The sequence below is a fragment of the Pseudochaenichthys georgianus genome, chromosome 8 (assembly GCF_902827115.2).
Source record: "Pseudochaenichthys georgianus chromosome 8, fPseGeo1.2, whole genome shotgun sequence".
Classification (NCBI taxonomy): Eukaryota; Metazoa; Chordata; class Actinopteri; order Perciformes; family Channichthyidae; genus Pseudochaenichthys; species Pseudochaenichthys georgianus.
In genome coordinates this window covers 17,330,991-17,348,660 of record NC_047510.2, presented here as the reverse complement: position 1 = coordinate 17,348,660, position 17,670 = coordinate 17,330,991, and the positions used below count along the sequence as shown (strand labels likewise).

Genomic DNA, 17,670 nt, shown 5'->3' with positions numbered 1-17,670 from the left:
CAAATGAGGTTCTTTTAACTGAGGCTATTTTTTTCTTAAAAACATGTTCAAACTAACTTTTTTTTTTAATGTGGCCTACTACTTTAGCACACACTCACCATGTACTCCTTCACCAGATCCTCAGGATCCTCGTTGAGGTAGATGCAGAGTCCTTTAATGAGGCACTCCCTGCCAGCATCGATGTCTTCCTTAAGGATTAAAACAAAGAATATAGGGACATTTTAACTCAAATTGAACCTATGGAGTAGTCACATTTTGGGATAATTTACCATTGTAATTGATTTTAGACTGACCTAATGCCGAAAAGGAAATTATATACACACACACACACACACACACACACACACACACACACACACACACACACACACACACACACACACACACACACACACACACACACACACACACACACACACACACACACACACACACACACACACACACACACACACACACACACACACACACACACACACACACACACACACAGTTAAAAAGTTCTTACTGTCATCATGGCAGCCATGTCTTGAGCCCATTTTTTTTGGGGGGGGGGGAACTCAAACTTTTATTTTTGAAGGCCCGATTTTCTAACGCTGTGCATGCAGTCGGGGTTGGACTGGAAGTACCGGAGACCATAAACGGTTTTGAAAACTTCTGTCACATAGTGATCATCTTCTCAATAAAATATCTTTGCTGATGTTTTTCGAGTCTTCTGGCAAATCAGAATCAAGATTGTTGCCGGAAGTCCCCACGGAGAATAACTTTGCGGTAGAACTCTTCTTTATACATCCATGGTTACAACTTCAGATAACAATGAACACATAATGAAATATGACCCCCGATCTGATGACTGACAGGTCACAGAACAATGGGAGCTATCTACCGTTACCCACAATTTAAAGTAAGTCACACAGACTATCTCCTCTTTACTCTTCTCGCAGCAAGATGTCAGAACAAAGTGAAAAATAAACAATGGCATAAAATATTATTAATATGTCGGGTAGCTAGTAATAGATGTATTTATTTTCTTCGTTGCTGGGCAGAAAAGGCAGATTACAGCAAGAGAGAGCACCAAAGGTGAGGGCTTCACAGCAAATACTATAAAGAACAAGATGTATTCAGGATTCGGGGCTCTCTTCAACTGGGATCTTACACTGACGAGCTTGTCACGGTGAGAACTCAAGAAGGAGTCCAAGGCGCTTTGTGGTATAGTATCAGATTGATGTGTTTTTGTTGAACTGTGTAATAAAGTGCTTATTTGAAGAAACAATCCATTGGAGTGCAAAGTCTAGTTTTTGTACAGCTAACAGAGAATAGTGTCGAAGGACACAATTCCTTTTCCCTCAGAACTAAGAACGGTCATCGGCGGATCCGGACGGCGACCCCGCTCTGGCCATATCCAAACGATCTGCGCGGAGGACGGACCTAGTCCGGTAGACTCCAACAGCTTGGTGACCCCGACGTGATGGTCTAGAGCGGGTAGTCTGGACACCGCTGACCTTCTGAGAGGACACCAAAAAACATTGAGTTTACGGCTTTTACAAGAAACCATCTCACACAATCAAAAACCCGGGTAACTCAGAATCAAGGTAAGCATCTGCCTGTTACAACAAATAGATGTGTTTGAAATACCACTACATTTTAGGATTGTGTGAAAATGGCAGAAATAATTGTCTCAGCTAAAAAGTAAAGATAAAACGTAAATAAAATTGTGTGCACTAAATAGATCAACAAGGGCATAAACAAATCTGTGGTGAGAAGCGGGTGAAACCCGTAATTTATGAGGATCCGCCGCGGTCCAAAGGGAGGTGTAAAACTGGTCGCCGTACCAGTAGCCATAGTACAGTGTAAAACTAGGCGAGGCCCTAGTATCTAAGGGAAGGTGTAAAACTGGTCGCCGTACCAGTAGCCATAGTACAGTGTAAAACTAGGCGAGGCCCTAGTATCTAAGGGAAGGTGTAAAACTGGTCGCCGTACCAGTAGCCATAGTACAGTGTAAAACTAGGCAAGGCCCTAGTATCTAAGGAAGGTGTAAAACTGGTCGCCGTACCAGTAGCCATAGCACAGTGTAAAACTAGGCGAGGCCCTAGTATCTAAGAAAAGGTAGAAGACTAGCAAAAGACGCCAGCAACCAGAGAATCTAATAAAGAAAGATAAGGAAAAGTAGAAAATGGAAGGCGAATTTGCAAGAGAAGAAGCACTAGGCTTCAAAATCCCAGATGTGCGCCGCGAGGTTTGGAAAGGATGGGTAGAAGAAGGACAAAAGGAAGTTGAGAAAAAGGATCACAAAAAAAAAAGGAAAAAAGAGCAGCCAAGAAAAAAGAAAATGGAAAGTGAATTTGAAAGACAGAAAAAGGAGGGAATTGTAATCCCAGAAACCCGGCTGGCGGTATGGATGACATGGGTAGACGAAGGGAAGAAAGGAATGAAAGAAAAGGATCATAAAAAATGGGAAGGTAGGGTAGCCAGAGTGTACCGAGACATGACAGACAGCGGACTGCTGAAAGCCTTCCGGGAGAAAGAGGTGGATAGTCTAGGTCGTCTATTAGGGGGAAAAAGTCCAACAGAAATGTTTAAAAAGGGACAAGACAATGTGGAGGAGAGACTGACCAGACATAAACCCATGAAAGTAGGATGGACAGGGCGGTAAAAACACCAGGACCCCCAGGAGGGACCGGTGACATGTTTGACATGTTTATATAAATCCAATCAGCCGACAAGGACCATTTTTTAACATATTTTGGTCTCCCTCCACTGTCATAAGAAGTTGTTATGGTGGACTGTTCCTAAAGGTTTAAAGTGCCCTAAATCCCAGCGACTGATGGATTTATATAAATGTTGGGGAACAGACAGTAGAAAAGAATGACAGTGGTTATGTTCCAAATGCTGTGTACTGTATAAGTTGATTTCTGAAGGTGAGATCAAAAAATGGATTAAAGCAAACAGATATTGTTCTAAACTCTATTAAAGTAAACAGGTATTATCTTGAACTGTATTGAAGTGAACATGTATTATTTGGGACTGTTTTTAAGTAATCCTATATATATATATATAAACCTTCTTACATACACTTTCCCAGACACACACAATACCTGACCAAGATACCCACCCACCCACACACAATACCGACCAACACACACACACACACACACACACACACACACACACACACACACACACACACACACACACACACACACACACACACACACACACACACACACACACACACACACACACACACAACACACACACACACACACACACACACACACACACACACACCCACACACACACACACACACACACACACACACACACACACACACACACACACACACACACACACACACACACACACACACACACACACACACACACACACACACACCAAGATATCAACACACACACTTCCTCTTTACCAAACGCACACACCTGTCCTTTTCAAGGACAGGTGCCAATGTTTGATACTAATATATCTGTGTACAATGTTTGATTGTTTGAGAAAGAATAGTTTGTGTGAAACCTTCCCTGGGAAATTAAAGGAGTAGAATCCAGTGGAAGATAAGAAGTGACTCTCCGCCCCAACAGTGTCCCGTATTCGGAGATTATGAGTACGACCAGGACCAGTACATGACATAGGGAGTCCTAGGAACCCCCACTATGAGAGGCCTAGCGGAGCCACTCATACCTGTCACAGTGTTAGACAAACAACTGCCTTTCTTGGTGGATTCAGGGGCCAGGTATTCTACCCTAAAAGACCCTAAGTACCAGTCACAGGCGTCACACAACACAGTGGCAGTAGTAGGGTTTTCAGGACAAATAGAACAACTTCCGCTTACCCATAAACTCCCATCTAGCATCGCTGGTCAGACATTCCAACACCCATACCTCCTCTCACCCCAGTGCCCAGCTAACCTGTTAGGAAGAGACATCCTCATAAAAGCAAATGCCTCCATCTTGTGCTCCCCTGACGGATTGAAAGTCACATTCCCCAATGGTGCATTCTATAACTGTTCTGCAACCATATCATCGCATTCCCAGATGTTGTTAGCACAATCCTGTAGTCCAGCGGCCTTCCAAGAAACAACCATATATTGGGGTCTGCTGACCCGCCCTCTGGAAGAGGCTAAGGCCAGAGATTCGTTATATGGGAAGTTCTCCCTTTGGAAACCTTGGATACAGGCCATACATCCCTACAGCCCCCCAAAAGACCCTCCCCATGTCACCTTCTTCTACTCTCGCTCACCATTTGACGAAACGTTTGCTGAAGAATGGGATGACAAAAAGTATGACCAAACTGATGGGGTATGCACAGGGAGAATTTTCATATCAGAAGTAGGGGTGGCAGCGGAAGTATTCCTCGACCTTGATCAAGACTACTGGTACAGAATGGGACCAGAGTCGGTTCCCCACATAACCCTATTGTTAGGCCCCGCCTCAGAAGCAAGATCATTGGGCCCCTTTGTAAAAAAGGCCCAAACAGCCACAGACTGGATACCTACAGACATCCCACAGGTCGAATACTCACCCTCACTCAAAGCACATGCTATCTCACACTCATCAGAGGAAGGCATTAACTATGAGGAAGTCCCGGTGGTCAGAGACCACCACATGGATAAACAGGACCACCCCGACACACAGAGCATGTTTGATAAACTACCAGGACATCTTTGGTCAAAAGATCCATACGACGTAGGACATTGCATCCTGGCCGAACCAGTGCGATTCCAATACACAGCTGACCCACCAGTTTACGCCCCCCAATACCCTATGGCCCAAGCGGCGAAAGAGGGTATTGATGAAACCATAGACGGACTAATAAATCAGGGGTATTGGAAGACTCAACAGACTTACAGTGGAACACTCCCATACTCCCAGTAAAGAAGGCAGGGGGTAAGACATACCGAATGGCCCATGACCTAAGACGCATAAACTCTAGAATCACGACACCTCCCATTCCGGTACCAAACCCACATGTGGCAATAGCCCAGATTGGTCCAGGACACCGACATTTCACAGTCATAGATTTAGCTAATGCATTTTTCTGCATTCCCCTGGCAACAGACCTAAGACACATCTTCTCATTCGTTCACAAAGGGCACAGGTTTCAGTACACAAGACTACCACAAGGATTCAACCTGTCCCCAGGAATATTTAACAAAGTGTTAAGGGAACAGCTACAAGACTTAGACCTACCCAAAGACACCATCCTGGTACAGTATGTAGACGACCTACTCTTAGCCAGCCCTGACGCAGACTCCTGCCTAAAAGCCACACAAGCCGTTCTAACACGACTGGCCGAGAGAGGGTTCAAAGCATCCAAAGCAAAGATCCAATGTGCCAGAAAGGAGGTTACCTTTTTAGGGAGAGTGCTGTCTGAAGACGGCACCGCAATGTCCACCACCCACCAGGACTCAATACTGGCCCACCCAAAACCAATACTGGTCAAAGACATGCTCTCTTTTTTGGGCCTGTGTGGGTACTCCAGTATGTATTTAGCGGACTACAAACTACGCACAGCACCACTCAGAGCACTGATAAACGAGAAAGGGCATAGGAACATGACTGCCAAACTAGAATGGGACTCAGACTCAGAACACGCTTTCATAACTCTCAAGCAAGATATGTCTACAGTATGCGCACTGGCCTCAGCAGACTATCAATACCCCTTCTTCTTGGATGTTTCTGAAAAAGAAAACACCGTAAACGGCGTACTTTTCCAGAAAAAGGGGGATCAGAGTCCAGGCAGAATTTTTTTGCTGTATGCTAGCGTAGCACTAGATGCAGCAGAGGCAAAAGAACCCCCATGCATCAGACATGCAGCTGGAGTGGCTAGAGTACTAAGGAAAATCCAACACATAGTGATGAGACACCCACTCACAGTGCTCACAAGCCATAGCATTGTAGCCCTAGTCAACTCAGCGGCCTTCACCATGACATCAGCAAGACAGACCAGGTTAGAAAAGTCTCTGACACAGCCACACATAACCTACACACATGAAGGCACCAACATGGCAGACTACTTACCAGGAGAAGGAGTCCCACACAGGTGTGAGGAAAAAGTAGTGCAGGATGTAAAAATACGCCCAGACATGCAGGAAACGCCAGTAACAGGGGCAAGAGACATGTTCACTGACGGATGTTGTTACAGACACCCACAGGACGGCCTAAAAGGGGCCTACGCTGTGGTAGGACGAAGTAATGAGACAGGACTTTTTGAAAACATTGACTGCTCCCCCATCAAAGGAAAAGTGTCAGCTCAACTAGCTGAACTAAAGGGCGTAATCGCCGCTTTGAACCAAGGAATAGATCAAGACATCAATGTGTACACAGACTCAGCATACGTACACGGGGTAGTGCACCACGACCTAAAAAGATGGCTCAGGGCAGGATTCGTAACTAGTACAGGAACACCAGTGAAACACTATCACGAAATCAAGGCGTTAGAGGAGGCTATCATGAAACCCAACAGAGTAGCTGTAATCAAATGCAAAGGACACTCCAAAACCACAGGGTACCTAACCGATGGAAACAATGCCGCCGATCTGGCCGCCAAGCAGGCAGCCGGATACGAAGCCACATTCTCACAAATGGTTGTACGGGCTCCCCAAGAAGGAATACTAGAAGCCAGAACAGATGAGGAGTTGGCTAAAGAACAATCTAAAGCTTCCCCGCAAGAACTAACGGCCTGGAGAAACAAAGGGGCAAGAAAGGGAGCAAATGACATTTGGTACTCCCCAGACGGGAGGCCAGTGATCCCACCAGGGTGGGTAAGAGCTATGATGAAGGAAGCACACTCAATGGCACACGTAGGAAAGAACCAAATGGTTAGGGCCCTGACCCATTGGTGGCACCCTTACCTACCAGATTTAATAGCCAATCATCTTGAAGAATGCAGTATTTGTGGACGCTACAATGTGAGGGCAACCATCAAACCACATGAGGGAAAGTTTCCTGCAGTAACAATGGCAGGGGAGGAGATAGTCATAGACTATACAGACATGATAGACAGACACAGGGGAAAGAGGTACATACTCATGGTTGTGGATGCCTACACAGGGTGGCCAGAAGCCATCCCCTGTGCAAAAGAAGACAGCCAGTCTGTAATCAACTTCCTGGTACAAACCTACATTCCAAGACACGGGTTCCCCAAAAAGATTCGCAGTGACAATGGCAGCCACTTCAAAAATCACGATTTAGCGGTGGTGGAAGCCTCTCTTGGGCTAACCCACAGATTTGGAGCAGTGTATCATCCACAATCACAGGGAAAGGTTGAGAGAATGAACTTAAATCTAAAACAGAAACTAGCAAAGGCGATGGAAGAAACAGGAATGACATGGTTGGAGGCACTACCTCTCGCCCTATTGGCTATCAGGAGTTCCATTTGCAGGACCACTGGGTTCACTCCATATGAATGACTCATGGGCACCAGTTTCCAGGCCCAGGGGCGGGAGCCACGGTTTCAAAGGAACTGTATGACAAAGTGGGGCACCAGGCCTACTATAAACAACTAAAATGCCTCGTTGCAGAGTTCGCGGACGAATCCACAGCAGCCAGAGCCAAAGGACACACAGAGGAAGCTGAGGGCAGCAGGGACGCTGAATACGTCCGCCTGAAGACGATCAAACCCAAGTGGTGTGCTCCAAGGTTCTCTGAACCACTCAAGGTAACCCAGCGAACAGATCATGCAGTCAGAGTAGACGGAAAAGGAGACACGTGGTACCACTGGAGCAGGTGTGTGGAAGCACCAGCACCTACCAGGACCCTCGCTGACACCATCCAGGACCTAGGCCAACTGAACATCAGGCAAACAACCGAAGCCCCCCAACCCCCAAGTGTGGACATCGACTCCACTTCCGAGGAGGAGGAGACAACAGGAGAACCAACGGCAGCCCAGGAGATAACAGCCGGCGAGGAGGCACAACAAGGGACCGCTCCCCCAAAGTAGGCGGTACACCACACGCATCACATACACACACCACACAAGAGACACTCACCTACACTGATACACCAAAGAACTTTTACAAGAAAAACGAAGATGAAGAAGAACTCAGGACCTAACCAACACCTCTATTGCTTGGCCTTAACACTTTGTTTTTTCATCATTGTTGGAATAATCATTATCATAGTGGGTGAAAGGGGGAGGCAAATCATTGACCAAAGTAATAATCCAAATTCCCCACAAAATGAAACTACACAAGATACCTTTTCTCCTCCAAAAAACAGCCTAACTAGACACGTCCGCAATGTGGCCGGCACAGTAGATACGGCAAATTTCACCCAATGTAACCAGAAAGATGCATTAAGACACATCTCGCTGACACTTTGCCTACCCTCGGACTCAAGCACCACTACCCTCATCCCGTACACCAGTTTGTCAAACGAACGCAACCAAAAAGGAGGGTCGTGGGGAAACAAATACCAATGGTACATGACGCTAGACTTTTGGTTCGGAAAAGGCGATCCCAATGAAAGATATAGCTATGGTCGAGCGTGGACCGACTTGGTGGGAGAGACAGGGGCGGATTGGAGTTCATTGTCAACAGGAACAGCGAAAAAAGTAAGGCAAAGAGTACATCTAGCAAAATCCTCATAGTACAGTTAGACTTAACGGGGGTACCCCAAACCAAGAAAAATGAACCCCCTTGCGCATCCTTTTATCTATGGCCCAAGACATCGCCAAGCCCCGATTTCTCTGTATACGTATGCATGTCCAGTCGCATTAAAAGACCACAATCTGACATAGTATCCGTCCAAAAGGGGGTGGTGATCCACTCCACTAAGGAGTGGACAACTGATCAAGAGTTCCAAGCAGCAACTGGAATCTCGGGACACTCAGCAAACAGCAACAACTGGTTACTGATGGCACAACAAGCCGCGCTAGACACAGGCGATGACTGCCTCGTTTGTATGGGAGCCAGTCCCCTGCTCCACGTAGAACCAATGTGTGCCAATGAATTAATGGGGACAGACAACCCTCAACACAATTGCTCTAAATACGACGTATACTTCCCTTTAGCCAACGCGGAATTAAAAAAGCCCTTATTCTTTGCAAAAGTTCCGAGGTTGAATTACACCTGTTTCAACACCACAATCAGAAACACTGGGGGGTTCAACAAAACTCTCTGCGACCACATAGTGACACCTACTACACCTGGACGTGGTGTAATCCGAGCAGACATATGGTTCCACTGCGGTGGCAACCAACTCCACGATCGCGTCCCATATAATGCCAGTGGTCTATGTGCACTGGTCACTTTGCTTCTACCAGTGAAAACCTACAAATTAAAAGTAGGGGACATAACAAACCTGGCAGAACAATACCCCTATCATACTACGAACAGAGTCAAACGCGAAGCCATGATTGACCCAGATCCAACGTACATAGACGCAATAGGGGTACCACGGGGCGTACCAAGTGACTACAAAATAGCCGATCAAGTAGCGGACGGCTTCACATCCGTCATCTGCCCCTGGTGTGTCATCAATAAAAACTCAGACCGCATCAATTACGTTCATTATAATGTCCAACGCCTAGGAAACCTCACACATGTCGGACTCAAGGCAGTTAGTGAGCAATTGAAAGCCACATCACTCATGGCCTATCAAAACAGAATGGCCCTAGACATGCTCCTAGCAGAAAAAGGCGGAGTATGTGCAATGTTCGGAGAGCAATGCTGCACCTTCATTCCCAACAACACCGCTGCAGATGGCACTCTACAAATAGCACTGGACGGTCTGAAAACCCTCAACTCCCGCATGAAAGATCAATCTGGTATCGACGGTAAATGGGACGAATGGATGTCAGTGTTCGGTAAATACAAAACCCTGGTCACCTCAGTATTGGTATCAATGGCCGTGTTTGCAGCAATTTTGACCTTGTGCGGGTGCTGCTGCATCCCATGTATCCGCTCAATGGTGGACAAAATAATTAGTACCGCCATAGCACCTTCTACTCCCCTGGGCCAACAACTCGCCTTGCTATCCTTAGAAAACAACCCAGACATTGAGGAAGGCGAAGAAGAAGCGGCAGCAATGGACACTTTCCCGACAGCACCACCATTACCACAGTATGGCATAATGTGGGAAAGAGAGACAGAAGCCTAAAACAGCTGACATAAATGTACATAAACAATAGCGTTGTTTTGTTGCCCCAATCATTAGAATGGGGCAAAAGGGGGATTGAAGGATACAAATAAGGCAAAAGTAACAGTGAATATAAGATATAGTAAATCCTATCATGGAAACGCTAAAAACATTGAGCTGTCTGAGTGGAAAAGTACTGTGTTAAAGTTTACTGCTGAGAAGCCTCAGCAGTTGGCCGGCTACATCCTGTTATCTTCAAGGACTAGAACACCATGTTACGAGTATGTGTGGCCCTGACCTTCAAAAGGCGCAACTGTCTTGTGAGCGAAAACCAGATAAAGCAGGTAATAAAGACACATCGAAATTAGGAAGAGGGAGTAGGGCCCTGGCCCTGACTAAAACTGGGTGTTGCTGGGCAGAAAAGGCAGATTACAGCAAGAGAGAGCACCAAAGGTGGGGGCTTCACAGCAAATACTATAAAGAACAAGATGTATTCAGGATTCGGGGCTCTCTTCAACTGGGATCTTACACTGACGAGCTTGTCACGGTGAGAACTCAAGAAGGAGTCCAAGGCGCTTTGTGGTATAGTATCAGATTGATGTGTTTTTGTTGAACTGTGTAATAAAGTGCTTATTTGAAGAAACAATCCATTGGAGTGCAAAGTCTAGTTTTTGTACAGCTAACAGAGAATAGTGTCGAAGGACACAATTCCTTTTCCCTCAGAACTAAGAACGGTCATCGGCGGATCCGGACGGCGACCCCGCTCTGGCCGTATCCAAACGATCTGCGCGGAGGACGGACCTGGTCCGGTAGACTCCAACAACGCGATCTTGCAAAAGATATATTTTCGACAAACTTCGCTTCTTTTTTTTTAGGCGGCTTTGATGTAGTGCTAACTTATACAATCATATTCACCACAGTAGATACGAGATGTGGAAAATCGCCAATAATATGTTTGTGAATGTGTGACGAATCTGGTGACAGAGGCAGAACACAACTGCTGCGTTCGGTAAACACAACATATGGAAACCAGTTAGTCTGAAAACCAGTAGGGACATAACACCAGCAGTATGGGCTGTGTGTTTCTGTTGTCAAGGAGGTATAATAAGAACTTGTGCTACACAAAACTTGCAGTCATTTTAATTTGTGACGTCATCACGGTATTTTTATTTTAACTCTAGGCCCAAATTCCTCCCTAAATTAATTGTCCTCCTCGATCCTATTTTTTTTGGCCCCGGGACGACGGACATCCTTAAGCTCAAGCCCTACTGTAGTGGACATTTTTATTATATCCTTATATGCTTAAACCAAATGCTTCTCGTAAATGTCATGTGCTGTTTTCTTCTTCTTCTCTACTTTGGGTTTATTCCCAGGCGCTTCAAGGCCACAGAGCTGCTTTGGCTACTGGGAGACTCATACACAGTCACACCAGAACTTCCCTACTCTGAGAACCGTTATGCTATCTCCCGCTCAAGGCCAAGTGTCTAATAACAATGTGACTGTGTGAACACAGATTTCTCACGTTCCCACTCATTTCCTATATAACCTCTGCTTTTTCATTGTACTGGGCACACTCTGGCAGACTATTCTATGCTCCGTCAGACATGTGTCTATTTATTATTGTATCATGTATTTGAAGCTTCAAATAAATAACTAGAAAGACAAGCTCCGTCTGATTCTCCATTTATTTGTTTTGATCACTTTGACTTGTACTCTCCAGCCGTGTTGGGTCCTAGATTTCCATAACACTACTCATCTGCTTCAATCATGTTCCCACTTTTCCAAATAGTTCTACTACTTCACCTTCTTCTTACACATTTGAGCCAGCAATGCAGTGACGCATCAGCTTTTCAACATCCAGCATTCATTTGCACCTACTTCTGAACAACATCCTAATGGGGCCAAGCATTACTCTAACAGTCGCATATACCATCTACAGCACAAAAAGTTACACCATTATTTTTTTACTCGCCTCCATTACATCAAAGAGAGCTGGCCATCTCTCTTGTACATCACTGGTCATGGGAACATCACTAATGACTTATTGTCTTCTCAATGCAAATGTTCTCTCCATTTTAGCCCTAACTGTCTCTCTGTTATTACGCTTCTTGCAATCTGAACCCTCATCTTCTCCAAGGACTGGGCGCATTCTCCAAGTGGAAAGTCAAGGCAGTAGGCCACTTCACCCCTCTTTGGTTTCTTGACTTTAAAGGCAGGAGAACGTTTGCCTTCAGGTTTATGTTTCAAAGTATTTACACATACTTCAGGACATCCCACTTTCCGGAGATGTGTACAACACAACTTGTATTTGAGACTAGTCTTCCATCCCCCATAGCCAGAGGCTGAGCCTTTTTCTTGACACTGTCTGATAAACGGTAAACAGGCAGTCAGCACAGTAAAGATTATTTACAATGAATTCAAATTGTAATACAATGACTATTAAAGAAGCATTTACACTGAAGACAGAACTTAGGCTACTGCTGATTTAATGTAGTGGACATATTGACATGCTTTTGTCATCCGTTGAAGTTTAATTAATTAGCTGACTATAATTAATCATTAGGGTTGGGAAGTTTACTTTTTTTAAATGTAGTAGGTTACAGACGAGTAATTACCCTGTTAAAAATGTAATAGGTAATGTAATTGACTATGTAACTATTTGTATTGAAATTCTAATGTTAATTATGGTTATTATATGTTTTTTGTGAGTCACTTTGGATAAAAGCCTCTGTCAAATAACAACCATAACATACAGTTTCATTAAACAAATAAACAAAATGGTTAACAGTTGGTTTTGCAGCGAGTCATCATAGGCTAACAGATTACATTTAGCACTTGTTGCTTGTATGGCTGTTCAATACAACAGAATAGTTGTTAACTTTAAAAAAAACAAAAAAAAAAACATGATTCACATTACTCACACTCTTACTGTAATTAGTGATTCAATTACTCAACTATGACACCTAGTTGGGCTTGCCAAAATCACGCTAGTTTCATTAAACAAATGATCAAATATGCTAACGAAGCTAATGCTTTTGGTAATGCTTTTGCCGAAAGCTATAGCTAACGAATAGTTGTTTTTAGAGACTTTAATACGGTTAGAAGCTATCACAAGCAAACAGATGTTTGTTTGTATTGCCTTAACACTATCATAGTTAATGTTAGCTAATCACACTTCATTTCAAGACACCGGAATTGTTATTAATGTTAAACAAATAAAACTGTAAAAGCACTTCACATTACTCACATTCTCTGCGTTGACGTTAACATTCATGTGAACGTGCTCCGTCACGTGCCGCCGTGAGCAGGACCTGTGTGTGCGGTTCTACAGGTGCTGTCTCCGACGCTGCAGCTTCATGCTACTCCCACCACCATCAAAGTTGCCCACCCCTGATATAGCCTATCTGTATCACCTAGAATGACGCACACACATGCTTCATATACATGCCCTAAAGCTGACGCACCGGACTGCTAACCATGCTAAGCCGTTAGCCCCTAAGTAGCCGTTAGCCCCGTTAGCACGTTTCGCTAAGTGGTGATTTAGGGATGGTGTTGGAATTCTGTTTAGTTTAGGTAAAAATGGTTAATATTGTCAGTTAGCCGAGTTTCTTCCCGATAACTGGGTATTACATATTCATAGTTTGTTAAATGTTAAGAAGCCCTCAGACACTGTTTCTTGTAAGATGTTGCATCTGCACCGCCGCGATGGGGGCAATCGGGCTTAAAGGGGAAAGGAAACACCAATTACAGTTATAATATTCCGGTAGTTTATTCATTTTACAATGGATATTGATCGTAATATTTATTGTATATGATATTACTCGCCAAAAGAAAATTAATTATCTGCCGGCCGGGTGGGGAATTCCGGGACCAGGCCGCCGCCATTAGGGGAGTCCCAAATGGTGACGTCACTGGCTGTGTTTTCGCTCCACCGAAAGTCAACACAACGTAGCAGATATGGCAGCGATGGAGGAATTTTGCAATGAGATCGACGTTTTGAACGATGAATTTGACTATTCGTCGGGAGATGACATTGATGTGGAAGCATCTACAGTTACCAGGCATCCCATGGCCTATGCTTATGAACCGATTCGGTCGAATAGAGTGGCATACGATCTGGAATAAAAAAAATTAAAAAAACACAATGCTAACAGTGAGCCTCTGAATTAGCCCCGAGCGAAAATGCTAACCTATTACTGCACCGATAGCTCCCTTATTACTTATCCTAGCCGCACATCCAACACATCGTTTATGATCGCAAGGAGACACAGAATCTAACGGTGCCCACCTCAACACTGGAAGATACAAACTCGCGAGGTTATCCACAAAAACGTACATCAAAACAAGTGGCGCTAGGTACTAACATACGCCAGGCTAACGGTTTACCTTCCTCATTGTCTGGTCTAAACTGGTCTTCAATGGCATTACAACGATAAAAACGATGATGTAGTTAATCCATAGGTTAATATCCAATGGGGCTGTGTCCCCTTTGAAATGTTCTGATAATCTATAAGCAATACAACTGCAATTCCGTTATCTGCTGTCCGCTCTGTGCTCCGTGCGCTCTGGGTCCTGCAATACCATCCATCAATAGCAATACTAGCCCTTTTAGGGCTGTTTTCGACAGATGAGCGTGTGTATGCCAGTTTAATTAGTTGAGCTATAGAACACCCCCAATTCTCTATTGTGCGTCATAATAATAGCTACCATTTAGTTTGGACGCGATTGCGTTAATTAATAAGGTCACACTGTGTCAGTAAATACATGTGTGAGCTAGTAATCTGGTAGTGCTGCAATATTTACCTCTCTCTCGGCAGCTGAAGCAACTCGTTTGGTGGCTCCAACTTCACGTTTGTTGACACTGTCATTGTCTTGCGCGGCCGACGTGCTGGGACGGTCGGTGTTCCCGACTGCATACGTTGAGAAATCGAATATTGTGGGAACAGATCCTGGCTTCAAATCCAATGTTTTGTATTGAACCAGGCATCCAGACTGGACTTTGAGCAGCTTCTCATCCTTTAGTGGCAGCCTATGGAAATGTACTTCTTCCTTCTTTGTATAAAATCCATTTGTGCAGCCTGGGGCAATACAATAAACTCCTGACGACGACCGTTTTCTTGTAATGTAAACTACTGGTGCATTGCACGCCATGTTGTTTGTTATTGAGCTTTGGCCCAGGAAGCCGTACCCAATCAGTGACGTCACTGGGAAAGTCCCGGAGCAATGGAAGCGCCCATGGTCATTAGGCACGTATTTCAAAAAGTAAATTCGCGTATCTCGATCGTTTACATTGGAAATAGACTAGATAAATACATTTCCTAATGGGAATATTGTCGCATGGAAAGCAGTTTGAAAAGTGTTTCCATTTCCCTTTAACAGGTTTTAAGGGTAGCCTACTGGTATCATAATTCTGTTAAACAATACCCACACTTCTAATCCTGTTATTTACAGATAAAATACATACTCACCACAGAACTTGAGCCACAGCGGAGGCACTACGGTCGTCTGACGGCAAAAACAGCATTGACATTAAAAAGCATGGCCGTTTTTCCCTTGCTAACATTTAGCATAACTTTGGAGCGTGGCTTGGTTAAAACGTGAGCGCCCCAGCCTCTTAACGACAGTAATGTAAACTCGTACTGCTCGTTGACCAAAAGCTTTCGTTTGAAAGCTAATATTAATCCTAATGCTACGTTAGCTAACAATGGCTAAATTAACAGATAGCATTAAGTAGCTACGAACCAACACACCTTGCAGCGGGCCACACCCGACTGACTAACGTCACTGTTGGGGCTGACATTTTCGAGTAAACGTAGCACACGGTAATTCAACAGCACGAGAGCAAATAACTTCATGACAGTTCATTAACTTATGTTGGTGACTTTCAATGCCGTATACTACATATGGTTATGCATTAACTAATATTCTAATGTATTCCAGCCATCCATACTTACCGATCCGAGCTGAGTGACAGAGCTGCCTTCCTTGCGGCTGTCTTCTTCCAAAAAGAAATGCATTGCGCGCGATTTCGCGGGGTATTGCGGTGGAATTGATACACTTATTTGATTGACTCATTTGATCTCAACATGGCCTAAACACAGGGGCGGCGGGTGCTGTAGGCTAGGGAAGGCTAAGCCTTCCCAAATATTTGTGTCACTGCATCCTGGTAAAATAAAAATATAATGTAGTATAATGTTTGTGTCTTTGACATTAGCACTGCTATGCAGCCACCTGTGCCCTGTACTACGAAGCCAGTTCAAACCCTGGATATGTTTGAGTTATCTAAACTAACCCTAACAAACGAGATCTCGACGCTGATTAATATCATAGACTGTATATATAAAGGTTAAATTCAACTCGGTAAATCAAGCCAGGGCTTCTCTCACCAGCTGAGAGCGCGTTCACGTGAAAGGGGTGGGGTTAGCAACATTTGACCAATCACAAACAGGGACAAGTGTACTGACAGCGCAGCAAGCATCATACTTCATTAATGAAAAGTAAACTAATATTAGACAAATATGAACTTTAATGTTCATATTTGTCTAATATTAGTCATCCATGACTTAAACATAATAATCCAGGATACAAGCCACCTGCAAGGTGAACACAGAACAACTGGTTAAAAAATAAATAAACCGAGTGTTTGAAAGCGTAACAGTTTTATGATATCACTGCCCCATCTAAGACACGAGTGGATCTGACTTTAATTACATTTGAGTTGAGTGTTTCGTCAACATAATGTCTTGCTTAAAATAATACTTCTGCATAGCCTACAGCAGGCCTATTCAACTAGCGGCCCACGGGCCGAATCAGGCCCTTCAGAACTTTTTTCTGGCCTCCAAGAGGTTGCCTGCAAATCGAAATGGCATATGTGTGTAGCGACCCTGTATAGGATGCTGAGGGTGTCACTCAGGCATCCCCCGTCTCTCTGCCAATCATAGAGCTGCACAGTGATGCTGGTTGAGGTGCGGGCCTGTGGTTGGGGGAGCGGACGGTGGAGGGCGGGGAGTTGTGACGTAGACACTGCTATATATATATATATATATATGTGTAGGGGTAGGAGTTAGGTTAGAGTGAGGTAGAACCCACGAAGTGACATGTACCTGTGATCATCTGTAAAGAACATATGTTATTAAAGCCTAATAACGAGAAGCCTGTTTCCGACTCACCTTGTGAACGTTCAACACATCCTCACTCCCAGGTCGGCCTATGTTGACGTTATGTCAAGTCCCCTGCCGGCTTTTTCCAACGCAAGGGGGGGGGGCCTTAGCGTCCATTTTCAACGCAAGGGGGGGGGCCTTAGCGTCCATTTTCAGCTTTCCGGGATGTCCATGTGCTTCTATGGACGCTCATGGAAGCACGGCATTCATTTGTGTCGACTGCCCTTAAAGGCAATGTGAGCGTCCATTCTCATTGGATAGCGGAGAATTGTACACCCGGAAGTAAATATTCCCCTTACTGACGATTGATTTTACAGTGATATCTGCACTACTCATCGACTAAAAAACACCAGATTATCCTTGTTAATTACACAACATTGATTGGTTTAAATTGTGTGCAATGCTTTTGTATTTTTCC

The 17,670-nt window shown here is 44.5% G+C and overlaps 1 long non-coding RNA gene across 1 annotated transcript; it reads right to left on the bottom strand.

Moving 5' to 3' along the window:
- Positions 1–104: 104 nt before the first annotated feature.
- LOC117450647 (uncharacterized) lies at positions 105–16,117 on the bottom strand. Its single transcript, XR_004552588.2, has 3 exons — positions 16,047–16,117; positions 15,561–15,597; positions 105–188 (listed from the first exon to the last, which is right to left on the bottom strand). It is a non-coding gene; the product is annotated as an uncharacterized lncRNA (long non-coding RNA).
- Positions 16,118–17,670: the final 1,553 nt, after the last annotated feature.